The sequence below is a fragment of the Rana temporaria genome, chromosome 8 (genome assembly GCF_905171775.1).
Source record: "Rana temporaria chromosome 8, aRanTem1.1, whole genome shotgun sequence".
NCBI lineage: Eukaryota > Metazoa > Chordata > Amphibia > Anura > Ranidae > Rana > Rana temporaria.
In genome coordinates, this window is record NC_053496.1 from 62,857,064 (window position 1) to 62,874,422 (window position 17,359).

Genomic DNA, 17,359 nt, shown 5'->3' on the forward strand with positions numbered 1-17,359 from the left:
AGATATATTGCTTTAATATTTAATATCCATTTAGCTACTCATGCTAACATTTATGCGGATTATACAGCAGATAGCTCCATCGCCATATTCGGTTAATATCAGTCCCAGATTATTCACAATGCTGTGTATCACCAGGCGTATAATTCAATCAATGGCTTTTTGATCTGGGGCTACACTAAAATGGCCGCCGGGAATACACAGCGCTCTGGACTCATAGATATGTTTAAGCTGATCCTTACCCACCGTTAAAATGGCCGCTGCCAGTAAAGAGACACTTTCTCTGACAAAATGGCGATCGAGCTATTTCCTGCTGGCTCTTATAAATGACAAGTCCAACAACCAATCCGTCACCTCTGATGAAGCCACGTGACGTGGTGTAACATGTAAGGGACGGACTGATTTTTGAAGCAATACATCAGTAAGCTGTCATCAGCTGTTTCTTAGTTTCGTTTTCTTTGATCTTTTAAAATGCACTTGTTAGCGTTTTTACCAATAAATTAGCCTTGGTTTACTACACTATGGGAAGCTACCTTTTTTATTTCCCCATGCTGAGCACCACCGCTGCCAAATAGAAATCTGGAGCCTACAAACATTGGATTATACAGGACGCCCTGAACATCCACAGCTAGTTGCAGATTCAACAACACCCCTTGTGGATATCCATTTAATCAAGGCTTGATTACTACCTTGGGAAGGTAAGCGCATTGTGAGCCCACATTATTTGAAGACCCACATGAGAACATTTTAAACATTTGTTTATCACTATTGGAGAAGTTTATATTTATTTTTGTCTTTATGGAACTTCCTACACTTTTATGCACGTATAAAGGCTGTATTGTTAGCCTATTATTCCAGGACTGATTTAGGCTTCATATTTATGTTTGCCTGCTGACTTTTGCAGCTATTTTTGTGCACACTTTTTTTCTTTTTTTTTTTTTTTTTTTCACTGGCCACTTGCTGGCTGAACGTTTTTATTCATTATTGATGTTTTTAATATTTTTTAGCACTTTGTTTCAATTTTAGTTTATTATCAATGTTCACTGATTAACACTTTGATTACTTAGTCATATTCATTGCGCTCGTCACTTTACCTTTCACTATTTTATTGTATTTCTATTTGATATTTATACATTATTAGATTGAGCAGCATCATCACTTTTAGTTCATTACTATTATTTTACTTCACATCTTAAGCTTTACTAGGTAGGCGCAAGAGCACCCTCACTTTATCAAATCCACGAACGTACGAGCGGCCGGCGCATTTTTTTACGGCGTCTCTAGTCAGCTTTTTTCGGCAAATAGTTAAAGCTGGTATTTTGCGGCGTATAGATAGACTTGCCATGTTAAGTATGGCCGTCGTTCCTGCGTCGAAATTTAAATTTTTTAATTTTTTTTGCGCAAGTCGTTCGTGAATCGGGATGGACGTAATTAACGTCTAAGTGAAAAGAAAAAACGTCGTTGCGACGTCATTTAGCGCAATGCACAGCGGGAAATTTAGAAACGGAGCATGCGCAGTTCATTCGGCGCGGGGACGCGCTTCATTTAAATGAAACACGCCCCCTAATTGCCGATTTGAATTCTGGCGCCAGAGATACACTATGCCGCCGTAACTTACGGCGCAAAATCTTTAAGGATTCGAAATTACGCCAGGTAAGGTACGACGGCGTAGCGTATCTCTGATACGCTGCGCCGATCTATTTCTATGTGGATCTGGCCCTCTGTGTCTAGTCCTCGACTACCTGAATTTGTATGCCGTTATATGCTATCTTGTTCCTAAATAAAGATTTTACAAAATAAAATAAAAAAACATTGGGCTAAAGCAGACTCCAAATTTTATCTACCAGTTTCGTATACATTTGTAATAGTTCCAATATTGGTTCCTTGATCCAATATGCTTGGAAGGTCCTGCACCTTCCATTTATCATACATGATGCATAATTAACCACTTCAGCCCCCGGAAGAATTGTCTGCTTTAACTGACAATTGCGCGGTCGTGCGGCGCTGCACCCAAACAAAATTGATGTTTTTTCCCCCACAAATAGAGCTTTCTTTTGGTGGTATTTGATCACCTCTCTGGTTTTTATTTTTTGCGCTATAAACCAAAAAAAAATAAAAAATTTCCCTCAGTTTAGGTCGATATGTATTCTTCTACATATTTTTAGTTAAAAAAATGGCAACAAGCATATATTAATTGGTTTGTGCAAAAGTTATAGCGTCTACAAAATAGGAGATAGTTTTATGGCATTTATATTATTATTTGTTTCTACTAGAAATGGCGGCGATCTGCGATTTTTATCATGACTGCGATATTGCGGCGGACACTTTTGACATTATTTTGGGACCATTGTCATTTATACAGCGATCAGTGCTGTAAAAATGGATTACCGTGTAAATTACACTGGCAGGGAAGTCTCACTACTGTGTAAGAAACACAAAGCCCTCTCTTCTTTCACTTGTTTGGTGGTCTGTACAGATACAAGTTAGTGCCTCCAATCACTCATTCTAGTAGTGCTTTTCCTGTAATATTCATTTTGGTGTGCCTAGGGCAGCATTTGCCCTAAATATGTTCCTGAATGGGGTCTGTGTTGGTAACTTTTCACACAGTACTGTTTTTATTCAGTCGTGCACCCCCTGAATACGGATCTGTACTGATCTTTGACTCCCTATTGCTTCAAAGTAAAGAAAAAGTGATATTCTTCCTATCATTATTCCTATAAATATACAGCTTTAAAGAAAGTGAACAAACTGTATTGATTGTTTAAATGCATCCTTAGTCTGTATTTAAATATCAGCTGGTGTGTAAAACCACAATCATGTCCTGTTGCTCTATAATTTGACCCTGGAACCGTTGAGTAAGTGTATTTTCCAGAAGTAGCTTGTCTCCTGTGACTGGAGCTCCTCACCAAAGATTTCTCCAAGCTGCTCTGTCTCTGGGCTGATGGAACCTTCAATGGAAACTCTGGGACGTATGCTTATTGGAATGTATGCGTGTCCCATGGAAAGTTCCTTTATTCATTTTGCTACGTTAGCTAATGCAAAGGAAATATACCCTGCACACAGTGATGGAAGCTGAGTAAGTAAACCCATTTAAGTAAATTATGTACATTTTTGCCCATGAACTCTTCAAGTCTTTTAATAGAGCTGTTGGTACTGTTATATAAACGTTCTCACTGTGCTTATTTTTCAGAGAGACACTGAGTCTGCATTCTGCGCAGAGAGCTGATCGCTGTACAAATGATCAAACGATGCCCAGTGACAATTCTTTCTCCATCTCTCATTTCTGTAGAACTGCATTTTCTAGGCTTAAAGGGGTTGTAAAGGTTTGTTTTTTATTTTCTAAATAGGTTCCTTTAAAGTGGATGTAAACCCATTTTTTGTTATGTCACAATGTAGAGAATACAATTTCCTATCATCTGTGCCGAGTCTTGTCACACAGAGTTAATCCAGCGCTGAGCAATCCTCTTTATTGTTCAGTGAAATAAAACAGACTTCCAGATAAAGACCAAAGTCCTTGCTTGAGTGACAGGTTATTTACATATCTTGTGCACTAGCTTGCAGACATGCACAGCTTCTTGTCTATGTATATTCTGATAGCTGTTTACACTGAACTGTGCATCACCGAATATTTTGAAAACATTTAATCAAAACACAGGAAAGACAGCCAATCCTGGGTATGCATACCAAGTTCACGGACAACGCCCTTCGGAGCAAAGTCCACGGAAAAATCCGATGGAAGTCCGATCGTGTGTATGAGGCTTTATGTTGACAAATTGGGTTTGTCCTTTTGTCCCTCCGGCAAACTGTAAACAGCTCAGGTTTGAGTCAAACTTTTGGTCGACATGAACAGTAAAACTCATCGCCCTACAGCCATCTCCTTCCTTGGGCGACCACTAATGCAGAATGCATACACAGATAAAGAAGCTGCACATTAAGCTAGCTATACACACATCCACATTGGGATTTGTGGCTGTTAAATACCCAAACAGTGACTCCATTTGTTTGGTTGTAGCCACTGTTTAGCCTACAATTTTTCATACGGGTCCTTTGAAAAAAAGTCAATTTAAAAATTGACTTTGGTCAAGCTGGGTGGTGACAGGGCCACCCACAGTTTGAATTTCGTCCGATTCAGCAGAAGCCGTGTATAGCCAAGTTTACTGTTCCCTTTTGTTGGTAAACGTCCTCTACACAGCTTATCTTCTTATGTACAGTAGATGAAGACTATTGAAAATGAGACAGCAGCCTTTTTGTTCAAAAGAGCTAGGACGCATAGGGAAACAGGAGTGTCAAAAGATTACATTCACACAACATATTGCAATTTGTGTATATGAATCCTTTCACCAAACTGGGATTCAGAGTGTGGCGGATGATATCACAGAACCAAACCCCTTTCTGAAAACTAGAATCTAGGGTTAGACTTGAGCTTTAAGGGCCCATCGTAGCAACAAAACGCTTTTGTTTTTATCTACAAATAGTAATACGAGGTAAGGGGTGCAGTCCTACAGGAATGATTCAGTATGATGTGAACTTATGAGAAAACTTGTCAACCCTTAGGAATTTTCTGGATGATTCACAACTAATTTTGTTCAACAAAGCATTGACAATGTAAAACCGTTTAACCAATTAAGGTTATTGATGGTAAAAATGTTTTAACTAGTGCTTTTCTTCCATATATATATATGGCTTTTTTTCAGCGGGAACGCAGTTCCGGCACCTCCAGCACTGAATGTATGTAATAGCAAGGGGTGTGGTGGAGGGTATATTGATGCTGGGGGAATCTATTGTCACTGATGGGGATCTGTTTGTGAGGGTGGGGGATATATTGTTGCTGGGGGTCTTATGTTGCTGGTGGGGATCTACTATTCAGGGAGAGGTCTATTGTTGCTGGCTGCTGGGAGATATGTTGCTACTGGGTGGGTCTGTTTCTGCGGTCAATCTTTTGTTACTGGGGGTGGTATGTTGATGTGGGTTGGTTCATTGTTGCTGTGTGTGGGGGAGGTCTATTGTGTGGGAGAACTATTGTTGCTGGGGGGATCTATTTGTTGGGGGGCACCTATTGTTGGGGTGAGGTCTATTGTTATGTGAGGGATCTATTATTGCTGGGGAGATATATTGTTGCTGGCTCCAGGGGTTCTGTTTTACTGCTTGTTTGGTTATTAGACAAGAGCAAATTCCATACAAATGATTGAGCACCATAAAATGATACTTGGGGCAGTACTGGAGGTGGAACCAAGAAATGGTGCTTTGAGGTGGGTAGGGCACGGAGACAAGGGGGGGGGGCTTAGAAGGGGGGAGTTCCTGCACCTATTCTCTGAGAAAAAAAGCCCTGTGTGTATATATATATATATATATATATATATATATATATATATATATATATATATATATATATATATATATATATATATATATATACTGTGTGTGTTTACCAAAACCTCAACTTCTATCCATAGTGCTGTGCAATATTTATGTGGACCTCAGAAAAGTTGAGATTACCAAAAACATTTTTTAGACCAATAATTTTATTCATATCCATATATAATACCACTTTTGTTTTCTGTTTACTCGATGTAAACTCAGATATTGCGAAGTGTAAAAGAGATCCTAAACAACACCCATCATTAAGGAAATGGAACTACGATGCCAAATTTCTTCCACTTATAAACAATCAGTCTCAATTTAGACCAGTGTACAGTACTCAACCAGGGTTCCTCCAGAGGTTGCTAGAGGTTCCTTAAAGTTGTTGGAAACCCTTTACAACCACTTTTACCTACAGGCAGGGATGGACTGGCCATAGGGACTACAGGGAGTTTCCCGGTGGGCCGATGGCTCAGTGGGCCGTTTTTTACAAGAGAGATGCTGCTTGGAGGACTTTTTTTAACGCCCTTACAGCGCCCCAGTGTGAAAGCACTCAGGCTTTCACACTGGGACTGTAGCGGAAACGTTTTTCAGTCGCTTTACAGGCGCTATTTTTAGCCCAAAAGCGCTTAAAAAACGCCTCAGTGTAAAAAGGGGTCCTACACTCACCCCCTCTCTTTTACACTCACTCTCTTTTTCTTACACTCACCCCCCTATCCCTCAACCCTCCCTCTCTCTCACCCTCTCATGATATACAATAATGGATGTAGGGGCCTTTTGGTGGGCCTGACTTTTCGGGGGGGGGGCAGCATTTTATTGAATTAAAGTGGGCCGGTCTGGATGAAGTCCAGGGCCAAATTTTTGTCCCAGTCCAGCCCTGCCTACAGGTAAGCCTAGATTAAGGCTTACCTGTAGGTGCTTGAAATATCTCCATACCGCCATTGTTTAAGACAGGGATCCTCAAACTACGGCCCTCCAGCTGTTGCGGAACTACACATCCCATGAGGCATTGTAAAACTCTGATATTCACAGACATGACTAGGCATGATGGGAATTGTACAACTGGAGGGCCGTAGTTTGAAGACCCATGGTTTAAGAGATATTTACAAAAATGACAGGCGCCGATGTCTATGGCGCCTGCGCCATAGAAAACAGCGCAGGAGCACTTTAGAAATGGCAATCGTGCCTTTCCTAAAGGAGGCCGTGCCATGACTGGTGGCTCCCGCGCGCATGCCAATCTTCGATCTGAGGTGAGTATTACATAATGAGTAAGTATGCTATGCATACTAGCTCATTATGCCTTTATATTGCAGGTGGTGTTTTACAAAGAAAAAGTGCGTTTACTTCCTCTTTAAACTGTGATTGACTGACTTCCCATCAGATGGTGCATGAATAATTTCATGGCCAATGCAACTTGACAAAGCCAGCAGCATGATGATGCCACGTATGTTTTATCTGTCTGTAAGGGTGGCATTCCTTCTACTGGCAACCAATGTATGATGCATTTTTCCTACTGACTACTAATAAAATGGTTTTAGTAAGGGTTCCCCCAGACCTGAAAATTATTTCAGGGGTTCCTCTTTAGTAAAAAGATTGGGTTCTTTAGACAGATGGAGAACCGGTGCTTTGAAAATCCTTTGGGTCCTTTTCCAGTGTCATAGGGCCAGATTCACAGAAAAAGTACGCCGGAGTATCTACTGATACTCCGGCGTACTTTCAAATTTGCCGCGTCGTATCTTTATTTGTAATTCACAAACAAAGATACGACGGCTTTTGGCTAAGATCCGACAGGCGTACGGCTTCGTACGCCTTCAGATCGTAGGTGTAATTCTCCGGCGGCCGCTGGGTGGAGTTTGCGTCGTTTTCCAGCGTCGGGTATGCAAATTTGCTGTTTACGGCGATCCACGAAGGTACGCGCGTTCGTCGCATTCTCTTACGTCATCGCTAGTCGGTTTTTCCCGTCGCAATCTTAAGCCTGCTATTTCATGGCTTAGATTTAGACCAGCCATGTTAAGGTATGGCCGTCATTCCCGCGTGGAATTTCCAATTTTTTTTTTTTTGCGTAAGATGTCCGGGAATACGAAAGTATGTTACGCACGTCGCCGTTCAAAAAACACGTCGGGGCGCCGTAATTTCGCGCAAAGCACGGCGGGAAATTTCCTAACGGAGCATGCGCAGAACGTTCGGCGCAGGAACGCGCCTAATTTAAATGGTACACGCCCCATTTGAATTATGCGGGCTTGCGCCGGACGGCTTTACGCTATGCCGCCGCAAGTTTACAGGCAAGTGCTTTGTGAATCAAGCACTTACGCCGAAAACTTGCGGCGGCGTATCGTAAAGGGGATACGTTACGCCGCCGTAAATATTCGTGAATCTGGCCCATGATGTGTATACTATTCTTTTCTGGTTCCCTAAAATCTCTTGATCAGACTATAGTGCACATCAATGAAGAAGGCTTTCGATGCAGAAATCATGAACAAGGGTTTACAATTTTTTTACGTTACTTGCGCACCAGAATCAGTACATTGCAAATCAACAACTTTACCCGTGCATATTTGCAGCATATATACAATATATCAGGCTTATTTCCGAAAGTTAAATTTTTCTGTGTCACAGGGGATAATGAAAGTTGGTTGCTATGAGCAACATGAACATTTCTTCATATAAAAGGAACCAATCTCCTCCATAATGCTCCTAAATGGTTTAGGAGGATTGACTGTTTAGAGATTTTGGGCTAGATTCAGATAGCCCGGCGTAATTTTCTGCGGGCGTAGCGTATCTCAGATATGTTACGCCGCCGTAACTTAGGGTGCGAGTTACGTATTCATAAAGAACTTGCGCCCTAAGTTACGGCGGCGTAGCGTATGTGGTCCGGTGTAAGCCCGCCTAATTCAAATTTGGATGATGTGGGCGTGTTTTATTTAAATTACTTATTTGACGTTTTTTTTCGAACGCCACATGCGCCGTCCGTGAAAGAATCCCAGTGCGCATGCTCGAAATTACGCCGCAAATCGTCAATGCTTTAGACGTGAACGTAACTTACGTACAGCCCTATTCGCGAACGACTTATGCAAACGACGGAAAATTCGACGCTGGCCCGATGTCCATACTTAACATAGGATACGCCTCATATAGCAGGGGTAACTTTATGCCGGAAAAAGCCTAACGTAAACAACGTAAAAAAATGCACCGGCGGAACTACGTTTCTGAATCGGCGTATCTACCTAATTAGCATATTCCTTGTGTAAATCGACGGAAGCGCCACCTAGCGGCCAGCGTAAATATGCAACTAAGATACGACGGCGTAAGAGACTTACGCCAGTCGGATCTTAGCCAAATTTCGGCGTATCTTGCTTTCTGAATACAGAAAGAAGATACACCGGCACAGCTTTGAATTTACGCGGCGTATCAATAGATACGCCAACGTAAATTCTTTCTGAATCTAGCCCTTTATCTGGAAAGGTAGACTGCCTATGATTAAATTGAAGGCACTACAACTCTCATAAGATGGTGAAGAGTTGGCGGTTCCTAACCCCACATTACATTTTGTGTCCTCTTGTGCTCAGTCATTTACCACATAGGGGGAATTGGCATTTTTCAATACCTTGTACAAAGAGTATTCATATCTCAATTACTGCAAGACCCGCTGGTCTTTTTATTGGAGCCCAGACATTTTTATATCTAAAAAACGGTCAACTCCAGTCCTCAAGTACCCAAAATAGGTAATGTTTTAAGGCGTTCTATTATTTTGCACAGGTGATTTGATCAGTTTCACTGCCTTAGTAATTACCAAAGCTGTTTCATCTGAGGGAAATCCTGAAAACATGACCTGTTGGGATACTTGAGGACTGGAGTTGAGAAACATTGCTCTACAACAATGCCCCACCTTTTTGCTGATCCACAAGACTTGGAAAGCTATTCAAACAGTAGTGGGCCACTCAGGTTATTCTCAGTATATGCCTATATAAGACAATCCTGGATATCCAGAAGTGGCAAAATTAGAAGGCTTTAGCAGTTGGAAGAAGGCAGGTGTAAAATATCTGTCAGTTATTTAACAATAATTTGCTGCCATGCTAAAGCAGTCTCACGATCCCCACTAGTGTTTATTCATTCCGCCATCCTGGGTATGTGTCAGCAGTGTGTAAATGCCCCCGTTCTTTGACTGCTGCTGATCTAATTCCAGCATCCTGGTTTTGGCTATGTTGCATCCCTGTCTGTCCACCTGCAAGGTGATTATTGTGGCCAGTCGCTGGGTGGAGACTAAACCCAATTAAAGGGGTTGTAAAGGTTTGTGTTTTTATTTTCTAAATAGGCTCCTTTAAGCTAGTGCATTGTTGGTTCACTTACCTTTTCCTTCAACTTCCCTTCTAAATGTTTTTTTTCTTTGTCTGAATTTTTCAATTCCTGTTCCTCCTCAGTAAGCTGTTCAGACTGACTTTCTACCGCTCGGATGATGGTGGAAAGCTTACTGAGGAGAAACATGAAGTGAGAAATTCAGACAAAGAAAAAATACATTTAGAAGGTAAAGTGAAGGAAAAGGTAAGTGAACCAACAATGCACTAGCTTAAAGGAACCTATTTAGAAAATAAAAAACTAACCTTTACAACCCCTTTAAAGCCAGCCAAGCCTGCAGTCTCATGCTTGTGATAGCATGTGTAATACGAGTTCCAAGCTCCCTGTTTGTCTGCCCTGCTCTGCTAGATTGGATTGCCATGTTGACAACATCGGATCGGATATTGACCATTCTCTGAACTCTGCCTGCCTTTTGACTATGAATTAACCTGATTATTCTGAACCTTGCCTGCCTTGTACCTGGCCTGTCAACAAATCTGTCTACCAACCAACACCAAGTACCTGTTTGCTTGCTGCAGTATTCACGTTCACTCACCCCCCTGCCCCCTTTCCCGGCCCACTCCCTCTCACCTATATCCCATACAGCGCAGGAGCTCCACTTAGTACAACACCAAGTACCTGTTTGCTTTGTTGAATCTGTGCATGCCCCAGCGAGGTGGCCAGGCACTATAGCATTATGTATAAGATATGGGGCAACCAAGTGCCAGTAGGCCTGCTTGCCTTATGAGAAGGTGGGATACTATTGATGAAGAACACAGAAGCTAGCTATAGTGTCTGATCACCTGCATATGGGGTAAATGTGACAGCATAGTCGTTTTTCTAAATGTTGCCAAAACTGGACTAATCTGAGATTTTTTTTATTCTTCTTTTGGCTGCTTCTTTTTAGGCGTATCTTATCTGCATTGTGGAGAGAGATGGAGACAAGAATTTGATGATGATCAATGGGCAATGGCACTAGAAGCAGCACCCAATGTATCTCCTCGTCTTAGAAATTGACTCAACTTTTTATAATATATTGAGCTGATGAAGAAGACAAGGCCGTGCCTTCGAAACGCGTTCTGATTGGCCAGACAGAGTGTGAGCGGCTCCCCAGTTTGCAGCCCTGGACCACTCCCACCCAGAGACTCACAGCCGACATCTCCATGAGGATTATCGAGGCTCCAGCTGCCGCTAACACACGATACTCGTGGATCCCTCAATAGAGACTTTCCGGCGGCCCTCCTGTGACATTGCATGTTCCCACCCACTCTAGCACTCTGCAAGTGCTCCAACATTTTTCACGCAAGTTTTTAATGTTGTTTTATACTTTTATACTGAATAAATTCCTAAGCTGTTTAAAGGATTAGCTTGGAGCTTCTCTCTCCTCTTTTTGCTTATAATATATAGAGTCTATTATACCCCCCAAAAATTACATTCATGAGGTTAAATTGATTCACCTTGCTGTTCAAGATGCTCCCGCACTGACAGCTCTTCAATGCATAACGTTTAGAGGATATTTACTGTACCTACAGGTAAGCCTTATCAGAGGTTTACCTGTAGGTACAAGTAAACAAGGTTGGCGGCTTTACTACCACTTTAATTGTAAAGCCTTTGGGGACTCCACCAGCAAGACCATGCTGCCGTATTTCCAGAATTTTGTTCCACCCTCTTTGGTGTTTTGGGTGTTGTCACCTATCTGTGGATGTTCCCACTCTTTCTAATTGCTATAATTTAAGTCTAGAGATCTAGGGCCAGAGATCTAGGGCCAGATTCTCAGAAGAGATACGACGGTGTATCTCAGGAAACACCGTCGTATCTCAGTTTTTGGCCCCGGGTATCTATGCGTATGATTCCTAGAATCATTTTTGCATAGATACGGCGTAGATCCGACAGGTGTAAGTCACTTACACCGTCGGATCTTAGATGTAATTCGACGCTGGCCGCTAGGTGGCGTTTACGTTCAGTTCTCATTTGACTATGCAAATGAGCCTGATACGCCGATTCCCTAACGAATTTGCGCCACGTCGTTGTCGTTTACATAGTTTCCGTAAGCGTAAGGTTACCCCTGCTATATGAGGGGTAACCTTACGCCAGTCCGCCGTATGCCATGTTAAGTATGGTGTCGGGTCAGCGTCGTCTTTTTCCGTTGGTTACGTTGTTTTACTAAGTCGTCCGCGAATACGACTTTACGTCAATGAAGCTCACGTCGGCGTCATTGACGTTTTCCGTCGTGAGCTGGAGCATGCGCACTGGGCTATTTTTCCGCTGGGCGCATGCGCAGTTCGATCGGCACGGGGTGCGCTTAATTTGAATACAAGCTGCCCCCTTTGAATTACGCGGCCATACACACTACGCCGCCGCAAATTACGGAGCAAGTGCTTGGAGAATACGGCACTTGCTCCAGTAAGTTGCGGTGGCGTGGTGTAAATGGCTTACACTACGCCGCCGCCGATTCTATGAGAATCTGCCCCCTAGTCAGGTTATATAAGAATCTGCTTTAACTCGTCAACATCTACCAACAAAGACAATATTCGTTTTGGGTGTACTAATGTTATAAGTATGAGGCACTCTCAGGATCTGAACAAGGAATCTAGCACAACTATTCGCCACTGCCGAAATGGCAGTGATTATTGGTCTCTACAGTGTTCAGTGGTGTCAGTATTTATTAACACCATTCTAATGGCTGAATTCACCTGGGACACTACCCTGAGATGTCTAAATTTGTCTGTGTTTCGCTGTGCTATATTTGTACTCTGATAGAATGTGGGGATTTGCTATTCTAAAAGGAAAAAATGTGAATGTTTGCCGTGCCAAATAGCAAGTTCTATTTATACAAGTTTTTCCTGACATGGTCATTTATTTGTGGGAAGAAAGAAGCCTAAAATCTAATGAAGCGGTGCAGTCAGACAAGCTGCCCTCTGGCTGCCAAGGCGCTACATATGTGTGAAACTGTGGAGGTGTTTTTAATATTCTTTATTATGGCCAAGACCAGGGCTTTTTTTCTCAAACAATAGGTGCTGGAACTTAACGACCCCACAAAACCCCTCCCCCTAATCACACCCACCAAATCACATCAAATAGTGGGTGTTGTCAAATTTCACGAAAAGTAAGAGGATCTTAAAGGGGCATTAAATACCAGGATTGCATTACAGAGTGCAGAGCTGTCACTTGTAAACACAAAAACCAGACTTTCGTGTTTACAAGTGATTGTGATGAGCAGGCACCAAAGGGTCTGAGCCAGAGGTGGTGGAACTGAGTTCCACCAAGTTCCCCCTGAAAAAAAGCCATGGCCAAGACTAAAAATGTTTATATTTTCATATGAAGCCAGTGGCTGGCGCTATATTAGCATTTTTTTTCTATTTTCTGCTTTCCTGAAATAAGCTTGTGTTTTTGCTAAAATTTAAAGACAAAAAGGAGTCGGAGCAGTGACTCCTCCCCTTACTACTGCTATTTCCAATCTGCTCAGTCGGGAGGTTTCAATTGGAGAAAGAGAGACAAATATCACCTGTGCTCTCTCTTTAGAATACCAATAGTCCTCTTTAATACTTGTCTTACTTATATTAACTGTTTATTTAGAAGGCACATCTAATATACACATATTAAAAATAAGATTTTAAAAATCGGTTTTAAAAACATATAAAACTGACCCAAAACCAACACAGTTTCCCTTCACAGTACAGTATATATAGTACTTGTAAAAAGTGCACGGTACCGCATGTTTCAACAAAACAATGATGGAGACTGAAACATCTGTAAATGAAATATGTTAATAAATATATGACAGATAAAAAGGGTGATATGCATTGCAAGTACTTGGACATTCATCTTGCTTATTCAGGGCAAAGTGATGGGGCCTTTGAAAGGTCCCCTCACTTATACATTCACGGCCTCTTTATTAGGTAAATCTGTTCAACTGCTTGGGTAATACAAATTGCTAATTAGCCAATCACATGGCAGCAACTCAATGCATCTAGACATGGTGAAGACAACTTGCTGAAGTTCAAACTGAGCATCAGAATGGGGAAGAAAGGGGCTTTAAGTGACTTTGAACGTGTACATGGTTGTTGGTGCAAGATGAAAACCCACTTGTTTACATCCAAGGTATGCAGAATACCTTCTCTGAACACACAACACATCGAACCTTGAAGCAGATGGGTTACAGCAGCGGAAAACCACACTCCTGTCAGCTAAGAACAGGAAAATGAGGCTACAATTCACATAGGCTCACCAAAAATGGACAATACAAGATTGAAAAATCGTTGCCTGGTCTGATGAGTTTTGATTTCCTCTGCGACATTCAGATGGTAGGGTTAGAATTTGGCATTAAAACCATGAAAGCATGGATCCATCCTGCCTTGTATCAACAATTCAGGCTGGTGGTGGTGTAATGGTGTGGGGGATATTTTCTTGGCACACATTGGGCCCCTTAACACCAATTGAGCATTGATTAAATGGCACGGCCTACCTGAGTATTGTTGCTGACCATGTCCATCCCTTTATAACTACAGTGTACCCATCTTCTGATGGCTCCTTCCAGCAAGATAATGCACCATGTCACAAAGCTCAAATCATCTCACCACTGGTTTCTTGAACATGACAATGAGGTCTCTGTACTCCAATGGCCTCCACAGTCACCAGATCTCAATCCACTAGAGGACCTTTGGTATGTGGTGGAATGGGAGATTCGCATCATGGATGTGCAGCCGACAAATCAGCAGCAACTGTGTGATGTTATCATGTCACTATGGACCAAAATCTCTGAGGAATGTTTCCAACACCTTGTCGAATCTATTCCATGAAGAATTAAGGCAGTTCTGAAGGCAAAAGGGAGTCCAACCCGGTACTAGCAAGGTGTACCTAATAAAGTTGCTGTTGATTGTATACTTATTAGACATGTGCATTAGTTTTCGTCCGAATTTCGGGTATTTTCGTTTATTGCTTTAACAAACGAAAACGAACGCTCAGAATCCGAAAGATCCGACCCAAAAAAATGCTTTATTTACGTTTTCGTTGCTACAACAGTTCGATATAGATAGGAGATTCAACATGACGCTGACAAAAGCAATCTGTGTCTATCGAACCTGTGGTCGAATGTGCCTAACCTAACTCTATTAGTCCAAGATTGTTCTACATAGAGTGGAAAGATTCCACATTATAGAGACAGTGTTGGGGTAGACCATTTGACATGAACGACGAAGATTCGACGAAGCAGAGAAAAACATACAAATGTTGAATCTGTCATTGAAGGCTTATGGTGTCTGACGAAAGTTCTAAGAAGATTCGACACGCAACTAAACTTTACGACGCCGCAATCGTACATTTCTGGTAAAATGCTCGGCCCATAGGCTATAGAAGAATTTGAATGTTGGTTGACTAGTAATAATAATCTATAAATGTAGATGGGGGGGTGTAGTGGCGCTTGCAAGTAAATGACTAAATAATAACAAGAAATCATTAAGCACAGCGACGTGTGATAATAGACCAGTAAATCCAATAAATTATGTTCCACTCCTAATTCCTCCAAGACACCTCACACATCAAAAACTATGATGTGAAGGATGGAGATTGTGAAAATTGATGAAAATAATGAAATCCAACAGTTATGACTCAAACAACAATTTAGGTCATAAAAATAAAAATTAAATGTGAAACAATTATATCAACAGGTGATATAAAAATAAATGCATAACACCAATTAAGACCAATTAAGACTAAAAATGGTGTAAGTGATGCTGAATATTAAATAATCCAAAAAAGTGCAAAACAGACTGTATAAAAGTGCACCTAAAATTGTGCCAGTGAATATAAAAATAATGTTCAGGCAAATAATAGTGTTCAAGAAAAACTCTGTGCTTAAAAGTGGAAAATAAATATGATAGATAAGTTCATATGTGCTTGATGAAATAATTTCCAAAAAGTGCAATAGTGCTTGATCGATGCTGCAATCCAACGCACGATCCTTCCGTGTAGCAGTGCAGATCAAATTTAAGGAAATACTAGCCTCTCACCTCAGGGAAGGCTTTTCAAGCCTAAATGTAGTATAATGGAGACCAGCAGGTAGAGCTATGGATCCAGGACAGCCCAGCTTATTTCCAACACCCATCCACAGACCATCCAGACCACTCTCAACAAAAGCAAAAAGCAAACTCCATGGTGTAGTATATACGGATACAGTTTAATAAACAAAAAGTATCACTCACAGTTAAAATCTCTGTAAACAGCAGATGGTTACAGGAAGCGAAGTAACAAACAGCAGATCTCCGCTCTCGGCCGCGAGCGGAGATGACGTCACCGACGGCACTTCTCTATCCCCTGACGCGTTGCGTGGCTGCTCGACGCCACTTAATCATAGGTATGATTAAGATAACTATGATTAAGTGGCGTCGAGCAGCCACGCAACGCGTCAGGGGATAGAGAAGTGCCGTCGGTGAGGTCATCTCTGCTCGCGGCCGAGAGCGGAGATCTGCTGTTTGTTACTTGCTTCCTGTAACCATCTGCTGTTTACAGAGATTTTAACTGTGAGTGATACTTTTTGTTTATTAAACCGTATCCGTATATACTACACCATGGAGTTTGCTTTTTGCTTTTGTTGAGAGTGGTCTGGATGGTCTGTGGACGGGTGTTGGAAATAAGCTGGGCTGTCCTGGATCCATAGCTCTACCTGCTGGTCTCCATTATACTACATTTAGGCTTGAATAGCCTTCCCTGAGGTGAGAGGCTAGTATTTCCTTAAATTTGATCTGCACTGTTACACGGAAGGATCGTGCGTTGGATTGCAGCATCGATCAAGCACTATTGCACTTTTTGGAAATTATTTCATCAATCACCATATGAACTTATCTATCATATTTATTTTCCACTTTTAAGCACTGAGTTTTTCTTGAACACTATTATTTGCCTGAACATTATTTTTATATTCACTGGCACAATTTTAGGTGCACTTTTATACAGTCTGTTTTGCACTTTAATTATTTCTTATTCAGCATCACTTACACCATTTTTAGTCTTAATTGGTCTTAATTGGTGTTATGCATTTATTTTTATATCACCTGTTGATATAATTGTTTCACATTTAATTTTTATTTTTATGACCTAAATTGTTGTTTGAGTCATAACTGTTGGATTTCATTATTTTCATCAATTTTCACAATCTCCATCCTTCACATCATAGTTTTTGATGTGTGAGGTGTCTTGGAGGAATTAGGAGTGGAACATAATTTATTGGATTTACTGGTCTATTATCACACGTCGCTGTGCTTAAAGCGGATCTCCACCCTCAATTCGACTACAGCTCCATATTCCTACTTCTCCAAAATAATGATGAATCGGCTATTTTCATTTAATTTATTAATCGTGTACCTTATTAATCAGCCTGCCTTCCGGTCTGCCCCCCCTCGGGTTTTCGACGGGTTTTCTTCAGTTTCCTGTGCCGCGCTGTGTCTGCTGGGAGCCAGTGTCGGAGCTCCGTAATTATAACATTCCGCTCTGTTACCAAACATCGCTCGACTTCGTGACGTGGATGTAAACAGAGGAAGGGGCGGGCGTTTTAAACTTCTCACTATCATCACAACGGGGCGGGAACTTTTCATTACATACGAGATCGAGCGGTGGATGCTGGGACAGCATCCACCGCAAATAGGAAGTGCCTGCTTGTGGGAATCGAACGCCCTAA